A 12,309-nucleotide genomic window follows, 5' to 3' on the forward strand; every position below is an offset into this window, starting at 1 on the left:
TTACTCAGGAGGCTGAGGTGGGAGGATGGAGTGAGCTCGGGAGGTTGAGGCTGCAGTGAGCCGAGATCCTGTCACTGCACTCCAGCCTGGGTGATGGGGCAACAGATCACAGGCAACCCTGTGACACAGATCTCACCTGCAGGTTCAGTGCTGACTCGCTTCACACTGTCCCCCGGCTGCACTTGCTCTACCCTAGATACCCTTTCATACTTTCTCCCTCTGACTCCCACCCATCCCCCTATCCTCACTCTCAGCCAGCACTGTTGCTTCATCCTTCCCTTGACAGCAGTGACACACAGACTCCCACAGGCTTGCTCTTGGCCCGCGGGCGGGGCTGTGCCCCCACTCTGCTTCCAACCTTTTTCCACAGGTGACTGTCTGTGCCCCATCGAAGGCCACCCTTCCAGGTGGGCATCAGTCCCGTGCCATCACCTACTCAGCCATACCACTCCAGCGAGTCTCCCGTCTCTCCCACTAGATAATTCCCATCTTCTGATACAAAAATAATGCTTGTTTCTCCCCTCTTAAAAGCAAAACAAGAAAACAAACAAACAAAAAAAACACTCTAGGCCTCACTTCTTCCTTTACCTACCACCCTAGGTTTGCAGTACGGCTAATTTTCTTTCTTTCTTTCTTTCTTTTTTAAGTAGAGATGGGGTTTCGCCATATTGCCCAGGCTGGTCTCAAACTTCGGAGCTCAGGTAATCCACCCACCTTAGCCTCCCAAAGTGTAGAGATTACAAATGTGAGCCATGACATCTGGCCCAAAAGTAAACTTTTAAAACACATCCTATAAAATGGGAGAAAATACTTGGAAATTGTATATCTGATAAGGGTCTAGTATCTAAAATATATAAAAGACTCTTAAATTCAACAATAAAAAGACATCCCATTTAAAAATGGGCAAGTAATTTGAATAGACATTTCTCCAAAGAAGATATGCAAATGAATGCCCTAAGCACATGAGAAGATCCTCTACGTCATTAGTCATTAGAGGAATACAAATTAAAATCACAAGGAGACACCACTTCTCACCCACTGGGATGACCACAACGAAAAAGACAATAATAACAAGTGTTGGCAAGGATCTGGAGAAATTTGCATATTGCTGATGAGAATGTAAAATGGAACAGCTGCTTTGGAAAACAATTTGGCAGTTCCTCAAAAAGTTAAACATAGAGTTACCATATAACCCAGCAATCTACTTCTAGGTGTATAGTTAAGAGTATTGAACACATATGGTCACATAAAAACTTGCACATGAACATTGATAGCAGCATTATTCATAATAGCCAAAAAGTGGCAACACCCAAGGTCCATCACCTGATGCATGCATAAAATGTGATGTGTCCGTATAATGGAATATTATTCAGCCATAAAAAAGAGTGGAGGGCCATGGACGGTGGCTCAAGCCTGTAATCCCAGCACTTTGGGAGGCCGAGGCGGGCAGATCATGAGGTCAGGAGATCGAGACCACGGTGAAACCCTGTCTCTACTAAAAATACAAAAAATTAGCCGGGCGCGGTGGCGGGCGCCTGTAGTCCCAGCTACTCAGGAGGCTGAGGCAGGAGAATGGCGTGAACCCGGGAGGCGGAGCTTGCAGTGAGCCGAGATTGCGCCACTGCACTCTAGCCTGGGTGACAGAGCGAGACTCCGTCTCAAAAAAAAAAAAAAAAAAAAAAAGAGTGGAGTGCTGATACATGCTACAACATAGATGAACCTTGAAAACAGTATACTAAGTGAAAGAAGCCAGTCACAAAAGGACACATATTGTATACTTCCATTTATATGAAGTTTCCAGAGACAGAAAGTTCATGTCAGGGAGGGGACAGTATGTATGGGGTTTCTTTTTGGGGTCATCAAATGTTCTAGAATTAGACAGTGGTAAGAGTTGTACAACCTAGTGAATAATACGAAGGACCACTAAATTGTATATTTTAAAAAGGTAAATTTTGGCCGGGCGCGGTGGCTCATGTCTGTAATCCCAGTACTTTGGGAGGCTGACGCAGGTGGACCACCTGAAGTCTCGGGAGCTGGAGACCAGCCTGACCAACATGGAGAAATCCTGTCTCTACTAAAAATACAAAAAAATTAGCTGGGTGTGGTGGTGCATGCCTATAATCCCAGCTACTCAGGAGGCTGAGGCAGGAGAATTGCTTGAACTCAGGAGGTGGAGGTTGCAGTGAGCCGAGATCGTGCCATTGCACTCCAGCCTGGGCAACAAGAGCGAAACTCCGTCTCAAACACAAACAAACAAACAAACAAATAAAATAAAATGGTAAATTTTATGGTATGTGAATTATATCTCAAAAAAAATTATTACAATAAAAAAGAAAGAAAAAACAATGCCTGAACTCTTGATCCTGCCCTGAAACCTTTTCACCTGAAGCCTTTCCCAACCCCATCCTGATGATCCGCCCATCCTGTTGTTGCTCAGGCCAAACATTTTGGAACCATCTTGATTTCTCTTATTTTCTCGCACAGCCCCTTGGCCCTCTCCATTATTTTTCACCAACCTCACTCACTCAACTGCAACTCCTGGAACACACCAGGCAGCTCTCACCCCAGGGGCTTTGCCCAGCAGCTGCCTTCTGGCTGAAATCGTCTACCACCAGGTATTTGTCTGGTTTTCCCTGCCCTTGGCTTTTTTTGTTTTGTTCTTTTTCTGAGACCGAGTCTCGCTCTTTCGCCCGGACTGGAGTGCAATGGTGCAATATTGGCTCACTGCAAACTTCACCTCCTGGGTTCAAGCAATTCTTCTGCCTCAGCATCCCAAGTAGCTGGGGTTATAGGTGCACACCATCACTCCTGGCTAAGTCTTGTATTTTTAGTAGAGATGGGGTTTCACCATGTTGGCCAGGCTGGTCTCGAACTCCTGACCTCAAATTATCCACCCGCCTAGGCATCCCAAAGTGCTGGAATTACAGGCATGAGCCACCATGCCCAGCCCCTGCCCCTGTTCTGAGGTGTTGCCCTGATGTGACTTTCTTGTGAGACCTACTCTGACCATACCTCACCCACAACACCTTCATTCCCCCTCATTCCCTCTGCTCTGCTTCTTTTCCATTGTACTTAACAGTGTTAGCTACATAACTTACTATTGATGCTATATAACTTATTTGTTTTTTCTTTGACATGGTGTCTCATTCTTTTACCCAGCTGGAGTACAGTGCTGCAATCACAGCTCACTGCAATCTCAACCTCCTGGGCTCAAGCAACTCCTTCCATCTCAGCCTCCAGAGTAGCTGAGAGTATGGGCACATGCCATCGTGTCAGCTAACTTTTTTTTTTTTTGTAGAGACGGGGGTCTCACTATGTTGCCCAGGCTGGTCTTGAACTCCTGGGCTCAAGCAATCCTCCTGCTTTGGCCTCCCATAGTGCTAGGATTACAGGAATGATCCACCACGCCCAACCTGTTTTTATGTTTATTTCATTTCCTACCCCCAGTGTAAGATCCACATGGGCAAGGGTTTTTTTGTCTGCTTTGTTCATCACTGTATCCCAAGTGCCTAGAACAGCATCTGGCATATAGTATTATTCAATAAATATTTGCTGAATGAATGAGAAGGAATTAACTAAACACTAAAGAACGAGAAGGAATTAACCAGGAAAAGTGGTTAGAGAGGGCAGTGGAAGGAAATGTTCGGGGAGGAGAAACAATATGTATAAATGGCTTAACAAACTAAGGGAGAAAAAAACAGCATTTGCTCATCAAACAGATGGCATAAAGTCATTTGATAAAAGTCAACATGCATTCACGATAAAGACAACCTCTTAACTTGCTTAACAAACTAAACAAACTCATGAACGTACTTCTTAACTTGATAAGGTGTTCTACCAGAAACTTAGAGCAAACACCATTTGTAATGGTGCAGCATTGGAAACATTGCCACGGTCCGACTGTTTTTCTGGTATCTGGAAGGATCCTATTCCTCTACCCCTTTAGAAGTTAGGCTTGGCCATGGCACTTGCTTTGAAATGCTAGTGAACAGAATATGTGTTGCTTTAGGGTGGAAGCTTCCAAAGCCAGTGCATAATTCATCTCGTTCCTTCCTCCTGCCTTAGTGATCCTGGAAGCAGCTGACCATGGAGGTGCAGAGCCTCAATTAGCCTGGATCCCTGAGAAACAACAATAAACGGACGCCTCCTCAGCCTGTGACTTGTGTTGGACATGAAATGTGAGTGAGAAATAAATTTCTATTGTGTTATGCCACTAGATCTTGGGATCGTTTGTTACTGTAATATACCTTGACCTATCCTGAATGTTACATCCAATGTAGTCAGAAATGAACCAATGCTTCTACTCTTCTACAATGTACTGGAAGTTACAACTAATGCAATAAAAATTTAAAGATGAGCAAGAGGTTTAAGGATTGGAAAGGAAGAGGCCAAATTGCCATAGTTTCTGGTGATGTGATCATCCACCTGGAAAACTCAACAGCAACAATTGGTGAGCCCAGTGATCCTCCTGCCTTGGCCTCCCAAAGCGCTGGGATTACAGGTGGTCCTTGAGTGTTTTGACTGCAACCCATCACATGAGGTTAAGTGTGGAATTTCTCACTGGTGGTGTCATGTCTGTGCTCAAAATATTTCAGATTTTTGAGCATTTTGGGTTTTGGATTTTCAGATTAGGGATGCTCAACCTGTACACATAATCTATCAATTCTACTTCTAGATATTTAATCTAGGAAAATGCTTGCCCAGATACATAAGAATATATATGGATATTTATGGCAACATTGCTTGCAATATTAAGAAATGGAATAAATTTGAAATACAATATCATAAGTAATATCAATATGAAATTAATAACATGTGGGATATTCATATATTAAATTATTATTTTCGGCATTTTAAAAGAATGAAACTGAACCAAATCTATGTGCATGAACATGTACAGATCTCAAAAGCATATTCCTGAGTAAAAACAGTCAGTTCCTAAGTGCCACCTACAATATGATGCCATTTATATTTATATCTATATTTTAAAAATTGTTTTATTCTTTTATTAATCTTTATGCCTATGTAAACATCATCATCATCTTATTATTATTATTATTATTATTATTATTATTATTATTATTTTGAGACAGAGTTTTGCTCTTGTCGCCCAGGCTAGAGTGCAATGGCGTGATTTTGGCTCACTGCAACCTCTGCCTCCCGGGTTCAAGAGATTCTCCTGCCTCAGCCTCCCAAGTAGCTGGAATTACAGGCTCCCGCCACCATGCCCAGCTAATATTTGTATTATTTTTAGTAGAAACGGGGTTTCACCATATTGGCCAGGCTGGTCTCGAACTCCTGACCTCAGGTGATCCATCCGCTTCGGCCTCCCAAAGTGCTGGGATTACACACTTCAGCCACCGCACCCGGCCTGTATTATTTTATATATATGAAATATTTCATAACAAAACAAACTAAAAAGGAAAATAAATGTAAATAAAAAATATCCACACCTTCTAAAGGGTGTGCAGGGAAGTCTGTATCCTATTCTGTGCCTCCAGGACCCACTACCAGGTGCAGTTATCAGTTTACTGGGGCTCAGTCAATCAATTCTTCCCATTTTTCCTGGGGATATTATACACTGTATTGAACCTTGATTTTTTTTCATTAAACCATATATCTACCCAAAGGAAACCTGTATGCTCAATGGCAACAAATCCAAACTGTGTCAGTGAAACATACGATGTGTGTTGAAAACCCAGGAAACTGAACACAGAGATGACAGGAAATAAAGCTGCATCTCATGCCCCAGCACAACTGCAGGGTGTGGAAGCAGCAGGAAGAGCAAGTGCCCTGTGTCTGTGGGTGCAGGAAGCGTGTCTGTAGGTCCAGAAATGCAGGATTTGTGGGTTTTTGTTTTGTTTTGTTGAGACAAGTTCTTGCTTTGTCGTCCAGGATGGAGTGCAGTGGCGCAATCTCAGTTCCTTGCAGCCTCGACCTCCTGGGCTCAAGCCATCCTCCCACCTCAGTCTCCAGAGTAGCTGGGACTATGCTCAGCTAGTTTTTAAACTTCTTTGTAGAGACGGGGGTCTCGTGATTTACCCAAGCTGGTCTCATACTCCTGGGCTCAAGTGATCCTCCCCACTCAGCCTCCTAAAGTGGTGAGATGACAGGCGTGAGCCACTGTACCTGGCCGCCATTCACATTTTCATGTTTCTGATCCTCTGGTTGTACTGGCTATCAGGACAGTGCAGCACTAATCTTCATGCAGCTGCATTGCCGCTGTATTTGCATCCTACTAGAACAGCTGCAATAATTTCACCATCTCTATTTTCTTTGCAAAGTACTTGCTTGACACCAGAATTTTAAACAGACTTTCTGACTAAGTGGTCTTAAACATTCCATGGCCGCCTTTCTTAGTGTCCGGGTAATTCAGAATAGGTAATAGGGGAATTGTCAAAATCAAATGAAGTTTAAAGTGCTTCATGGTTTTTAGAAAATACTTCATGAAAGGAAGGCAGAATGTTTAAAAATCTAATAATTAAATGTGAAGGGTAATCTAAAAAGATCTACAAATTCATAGCTTAACTGGCCTAAGACCCAGTGAGCTATCACACACCGTGGGCACCACAGCACGACCTCAAGAACTCATGAGGAATTTCCTTCCCCATGTCACAGAGAGCTTTGTGACAGGGACTGGCAGGAAACTATGGTCCCACCTAGTAGATTCTGAGATGTTTTCCACTCCTTTTTTTTTTTTTTTTTTTTTTGAGACGGAGTCTTGCTCTGTTGCCCAGGCTGGAGTGCAGTGGTGCGATCTTGGCTCACTGCAAACTCCGCCTCCTGGGTTCAAGCAATTCTCCTGCTTCAGCCTCCTGAGCAGCAGGGATTACAGGTGCACGCCACCACACCCTGCTAATTTTTGTATTTTTAGTAGAGACGGGTTTCACCATGTTGGTCAGGCTGCTCTCAAACACCTGACCCTGTGATCCTCCTGCCTCGGCCTCCCAAAGTGCTGGCATTACAGGTGTGAGCCACTGGACCCGGCCGTTTTTCACTCTTAAGGGATATTCATTTCAGTAGCTAAAGTAACTGAAATAATTTCTGGGTTGCTTCTTGGTAAACAATATAGACTTGAAAGAAGCAGTTCTCTAACTTTTTGGTCTCATCAACACAGAGCCTTTGTTTATCTGGGTTATTTCTATTGATATTTAGTGTATTCTAAATTATAAAAGACATTTAAGGATATTTCATTATTTAAAAATAACAAGAAATCCAACATATGGTAACACGAATGTTTTATGAAAATATTTTCAAAGTATTTGGTGACAGGAGTAGAATTATTTTCCTTTTTGAAAACCTCTTTAATGCTGACCTTAGGGATAGAAGACCGCTGTGCTTTCATATCTGCTTCTGTGTTCAATCTGCTGTGATGAGTTGTTTTGGTTGAAGTAGGTGAAGAAAATCCAGCCTCACACAGAGATGTAGCTGGAAAAGGGAGAAGTAATTTAACAGCCACTTCAGACATTCTGGGTGTGTGTTTTGTTGTGTTTTGTTTTGTTTTATTTGAGACAGACTCTCACTCTGTTGCCCAGGCTGGAGTGCAGTGGCATGATCTCGGCTCACTGTAACCTCCGCCTCCCAGGTTTAAGCGATTCTCCTGCCTCAGCCTCCTGAGTAGCTGGGATTACAGGCATGTGCCACCACGCCTGGCTAATTTTTGTATTTTTAGTAGAGACGGGGTTTTGCCATGTTGCCCAGGCTGGTCTTGAGCTCCTGACCTCAAGCAATCCGCCCGCCTCAGCCTCCTAAAGTGCTAGGATTACAGACGTGAGCCACGGTGCCTGGCTTTACTGAAATCCTAAAACCACACTATTAGTTACTATTATTAATCTTTACAGATGATAAAACTGAGGCACTGGGAGGTTAAGTAACTTGATTAAGCTTACACAGCTAGGAATTGGGAGTGCTAGGAATCCAACCCTGGCAGTTTGGCTCCAGAACCCAAGTTTGGAGCACTATACTGATTACATTAAGCCCTTAACAGTGGAGTTCTCCAGGGAGTGGGGGAAGGGACCTCTTGGGGAAGAGAGTGGGCAGCGGTCAATTACAGCTTTGTAACACCTGTAGTTGTTCTATGCTTTTAAACAATAAAGTATATTGGCATATAATTTGTAATGTTAAAATTACTTTCAAAAAATTATATATGGAATAGCTAGGTGTAGTGGCTCAAACCTGTAGTCCCAGCTACTTGAGAGGCTGAGGTGAGAGGCTGAGGTGAGAGGCTGAGGTAGGAGGCTGAGGTGAGAGGCTGGGGTGAGAGGCTGAAGTGGAAGGCTGAGGCGAGAGGCTGAGGCAGGAGGCTGAGGAGAGAGGCTGAGGCAAGAGGCTGAAGTGGGAGGCTGACGCAAGAGGCTGAGGTGAGAGGCTGGGGCGAGAGGCTAAAGCAGGAGGCTGAGGTGAGAGGCTGAGGTGGGAGGCTGAGGCGAGAGGCTGAGGCAAGAGGCTGAGGTGGGAGGATCTCTGAAGTTTGCATTCAGCTTGGGCAATGTAGCAAGCCCTTGTTTTCTTGTTTTCTTTTTTTTTTTTTTGAGACAGAATTTCGCTCTGTCACCCAGGCTGGAGTGCAGTGGTGCGATCTCCGCTCACTGGAACCTCTGTTTCCTGGGTTCAAGTGATTCTCCTGCCTCAGCCTCCCCAGTAGCTGGGATTACAGGTGCACAACACCATGCCTGGCTAATTTTTGTATTTTTAGTAGAGACAGGATTTCGCCATGTTGGCCAGGCTGGTCTTGAACTCCTGACCTCAAGTGATCCACCTGCCTCAGCCTCCCAAAGTACTGGGTTTACAGGCATGAGCCACAGCGCCCAGCCTGTAAAACCTTGTTTTCTTTAAAAAAAAAATTATTGAATATAGTTTTGGGATTATGTACTTATTTTTCATAATATAGTGAGGAGAGCTGTAAGGAAGTAGACGGAGTTCCCTAAGTCTCTAGTGGTGGACCAGACCCAACGTGATGCAGAGGAGTGTTTGGGAGGCTTTCCTGAGGAAGCACCTTTTAGCTGAGTTACAGATGATGTGTGTCTGTTAGTCAACAGAGTTGAGGGATTGGGTGTGGGAGGGGGAAGGGATTTCCGGGCAGAGGAAACAGTGTGAGCAAAGGTCCTGAGGGGCACTACAGATTCCAGAAACTGAGAAGAAGACAAGTGTGTTGGCCCTTAGAGAAAGAGGGGGCATGGCAAGAGACAGGGCTGCAAAGGAGGACAGGGATCAGACTTCATGGAATCTTCCAGGCTGAGGAAAGGACTGGGAGCATATTCTAAGAGCCACACGTGCTGCTGAGTAAGATGAAAATGGAAAATGCTGATCGGCACCAGGGAGGTCCCTAGAGTCACTTTAGCAGGGGCTGTGTTACAGTAGTGAGTGGAACTGCCAAGAAACAGACTGAAAGTGTACACATCTCTTTCAAATGTGTTGCTCTAAAGCACAAGACCGGGATAGAGAGGCACCTGGAGGGAGAACGGGTTTGATTTTTTGTGCTGCCATTCCTGTTTCTGTGATGGGGAAAACCTCTTCACACAGAGACATGTCCACAAGGATGTTTATCACAGTATTATTTATTAAAACAACACCAAAAAAAGAGGACCTACATATCCAACGATAGACCCTTTAATCAAATTATGGGATATCCAAATGATGCAATACAACTCAAGACTTAAAAATCATATTGTAGCAGAAGAGAAATACAACTCCATATGTATGAGACAGAGTTTTGCTCTTCTTGCCCAGGCTGGAGTGCAGTGGCGTGATTTCAGCTCACTGCAACCTCCGCCTCCCAGGTTCAAGCGATTCTCCTGCCTCAGCCTCCTGAGTAGCTGGGATTATAGGCACCCGCCACCATGCCCGGCTAATTTTTCTATTTTTTTTTTTTTTTTTTTTTTTTTTTAGTAGAGATGGGCTCTCACCATGTTCTCCAGGCTGGTCTTGAACTCCTGACCTCAGGTGATCCACCCACCTCGGCCTCTCAAAGTGCTGGGATTACAGGCATGAGCCACCACACCTGGCCAGTGTATCATATATTAAGTTTAGAAAGCAAGTTATAAAATAACAAATCTATTACCATCTCATTTTGGTATGGGGAGTTGAGTATATGTGACAGGGTGTCTCCTTCATCTCTTCCTTTCTTCCCTGTCTTCATCCCTGGTGGTGATGGTGGTAGTGGGTTCTTTGGATATAATGCACCACAATAAAAATTATGCCAAGAGATGTGATCCACTTTATCAAAAGGGAAATGTATTTGTTTTGTAGGTGCTCCACGTGGGGACACACGAGGGTCCACCGCAATCTCCCAGGAGGGAGCTGGGTCCTGGGAGGAGGGCAGAGGGATCAGAGAGGGAGACCAGGGGGAGGAGTTTCTGGCCCCAATTTTGTACCAAAGCTGGAAAAAACAAAGTGTTGCTCATTCTTTGGGTTTTGGAAAATTTGTGATAGATTATAAGACAGATTTTTTGGGGGGTATTGAGGAAAGGTGTAACCACTCATTGTCTGAAACAAGAGGCTGAATTTATTGCATGCTTAAGCGAGGGACAGCTGTACTTGCAAGGCACAGTGTCTCTGAGCAAAGCAGAGAATTAATCCCATATAGGTTTCGGGAAGTGTGAGGTTCAAGGATGGGTCAACGTGTGCTTGTTGATCTTTGGCAGTCATTGGCATGCGGCTGTTGCCGACTGGTTATTTTCAGAAGAGTGGGGCTGGTCCTGATTGAGTGCATAGTTTCAGCAGCACAGTTACTGAAACACATGGGCATATAAACCAGGTTTATAACTGGTTCTAAGAGTCACTTGATATCATAGCCACATACCAATTAGTCTTTTCCTAAGAGGGTGGGCATGTTTTATTCTAGGGGGAAGAAGGGGAAGGGCAGATAGCTCTACACACACATAAAAAGGAAGGTCTCAGTAAAGCAGCCTGTGTGTCTTCTCCGCTGCTGGAGCTCATCTTGACTGGCCAGGGCTGGTTCCTAAGAAGGATCCCAGGCACCCGGAGCCTCCTGGGTTTGGATGTGAGAGGAAAGTCCTGTGACCTCCTTTGCCTCTCCCATGTCTGGAGAGAAGCTGTATTTCCAGCTAATCCAGGAGCGACAGCTCCAGGGTGCACCCCAGGTTCTGACATGGGGACCTGCAGGTCCAACCCTGGGTTGGACCCTGATGTGCCCGGCACCCCTTGTGAACCCAAGACCTCAACTTCAGCTTCTCTGCACAGCAGCCGTGGCCAGCTGTCAGCCGCCACCTCCTCCGAGAGGCTGGAATTCCTCAGGCAGATTTCTCACCCTCGCAGGACTTCCTTCCAGCGTATCTGGCAAGTGAGAGGGCTTCGCAGGCCCCAGGAGAGGCTTGTGGCAGAGAGGGCTTTGAAAGGGAGAGGAGGAGGGAGGGTATCCCTGTTCCAGCCTAAGCCTCAGGCCCCCGCTGTGGACGTCAGGTGGCCCATGTCTGGAAACACCCAGCACTGTGGCCCACGTAGTGACTCTTGGGTGGCCCAGGCTGGGTGTGCGGGGGCAGGGCCTCAGAGAAGAGAGAAGAAGGGGAAGACCGAGGGCTGGGGGTGGCGGTGGAGAGGCCACTGAGGACAGGGAGTGGAACAACCTTGCAGAGAGTGGTGTAGGGAGAAGTTACTAGAATGGCAGCACCCTCTCCTGCCACCCAGGCGACACCTCTCGGGGAACCCACCTCTGCGAGGGAGCCCTCAACTTCCTCCTGGCCTGACCTTCCTGCTCGAGGGTTTCCACGGTCATGAAGTTACCTCAGGGACTAGAAAAGAACCATCTTTTTGGCCTGGAGCCTCTGAGGTGGGGCCTCCTCGGCCTCAGTCACAGCCAAGGTCGGGGGAAGGAGAGCGCCCCAGGCTTCCCTCAGGAAAAGGAAGGGTCCGGCTTCTTTAGGGAAACAGCTGCTGGGATCTGGTGCTGACAGACGGCCATCTTTCCACACCAAGGCTCTGGCCTGTCACCGCCCTGTCTGGAGCCTCGAGTTCCCACCAGAGTTTTCAGAGGGGCCTCTTCTGCTGACCCACCCAATCCACCCGCAGATGGTCTGGCCCACCTCTCAGACTGGGAGCGGACCCAGCTCACTTCCCTACCGCCCCACTCCCCTTCTCTCTCTCCATCCTCAGGAGGAGGTGAGGTGGTGAGAGGCAGTGAGCACAGGCTTCGGATTCAATTCCACGTCAGTCACTTATGGTACAGTTTTAAATTCTGACTCATTTAACTTACATGGCTTTGGACCAGCCTGGGCCTCAGCTCCTTCATTTGTAAGATGAGGAGGTGGAAATGGATTATTTGTAAACTTTCTTTCAGCCCTAAATTCCATG

Source organism: Pongo pygmaeus, chromosome 15 (assembly GCF_028885625.2).
Source record: "Pongo pygmaeus isolate AG05252 chromosome 15, NHGRI_mPonPyg2-v2.0_pri, whole genome shotgun sequence".
Lineage (NCBI taxonomy): Eukaryota > Metazoa > Chordata > Mammalia > Primates > Hominidae > Pongo > Pongo pygmaeus.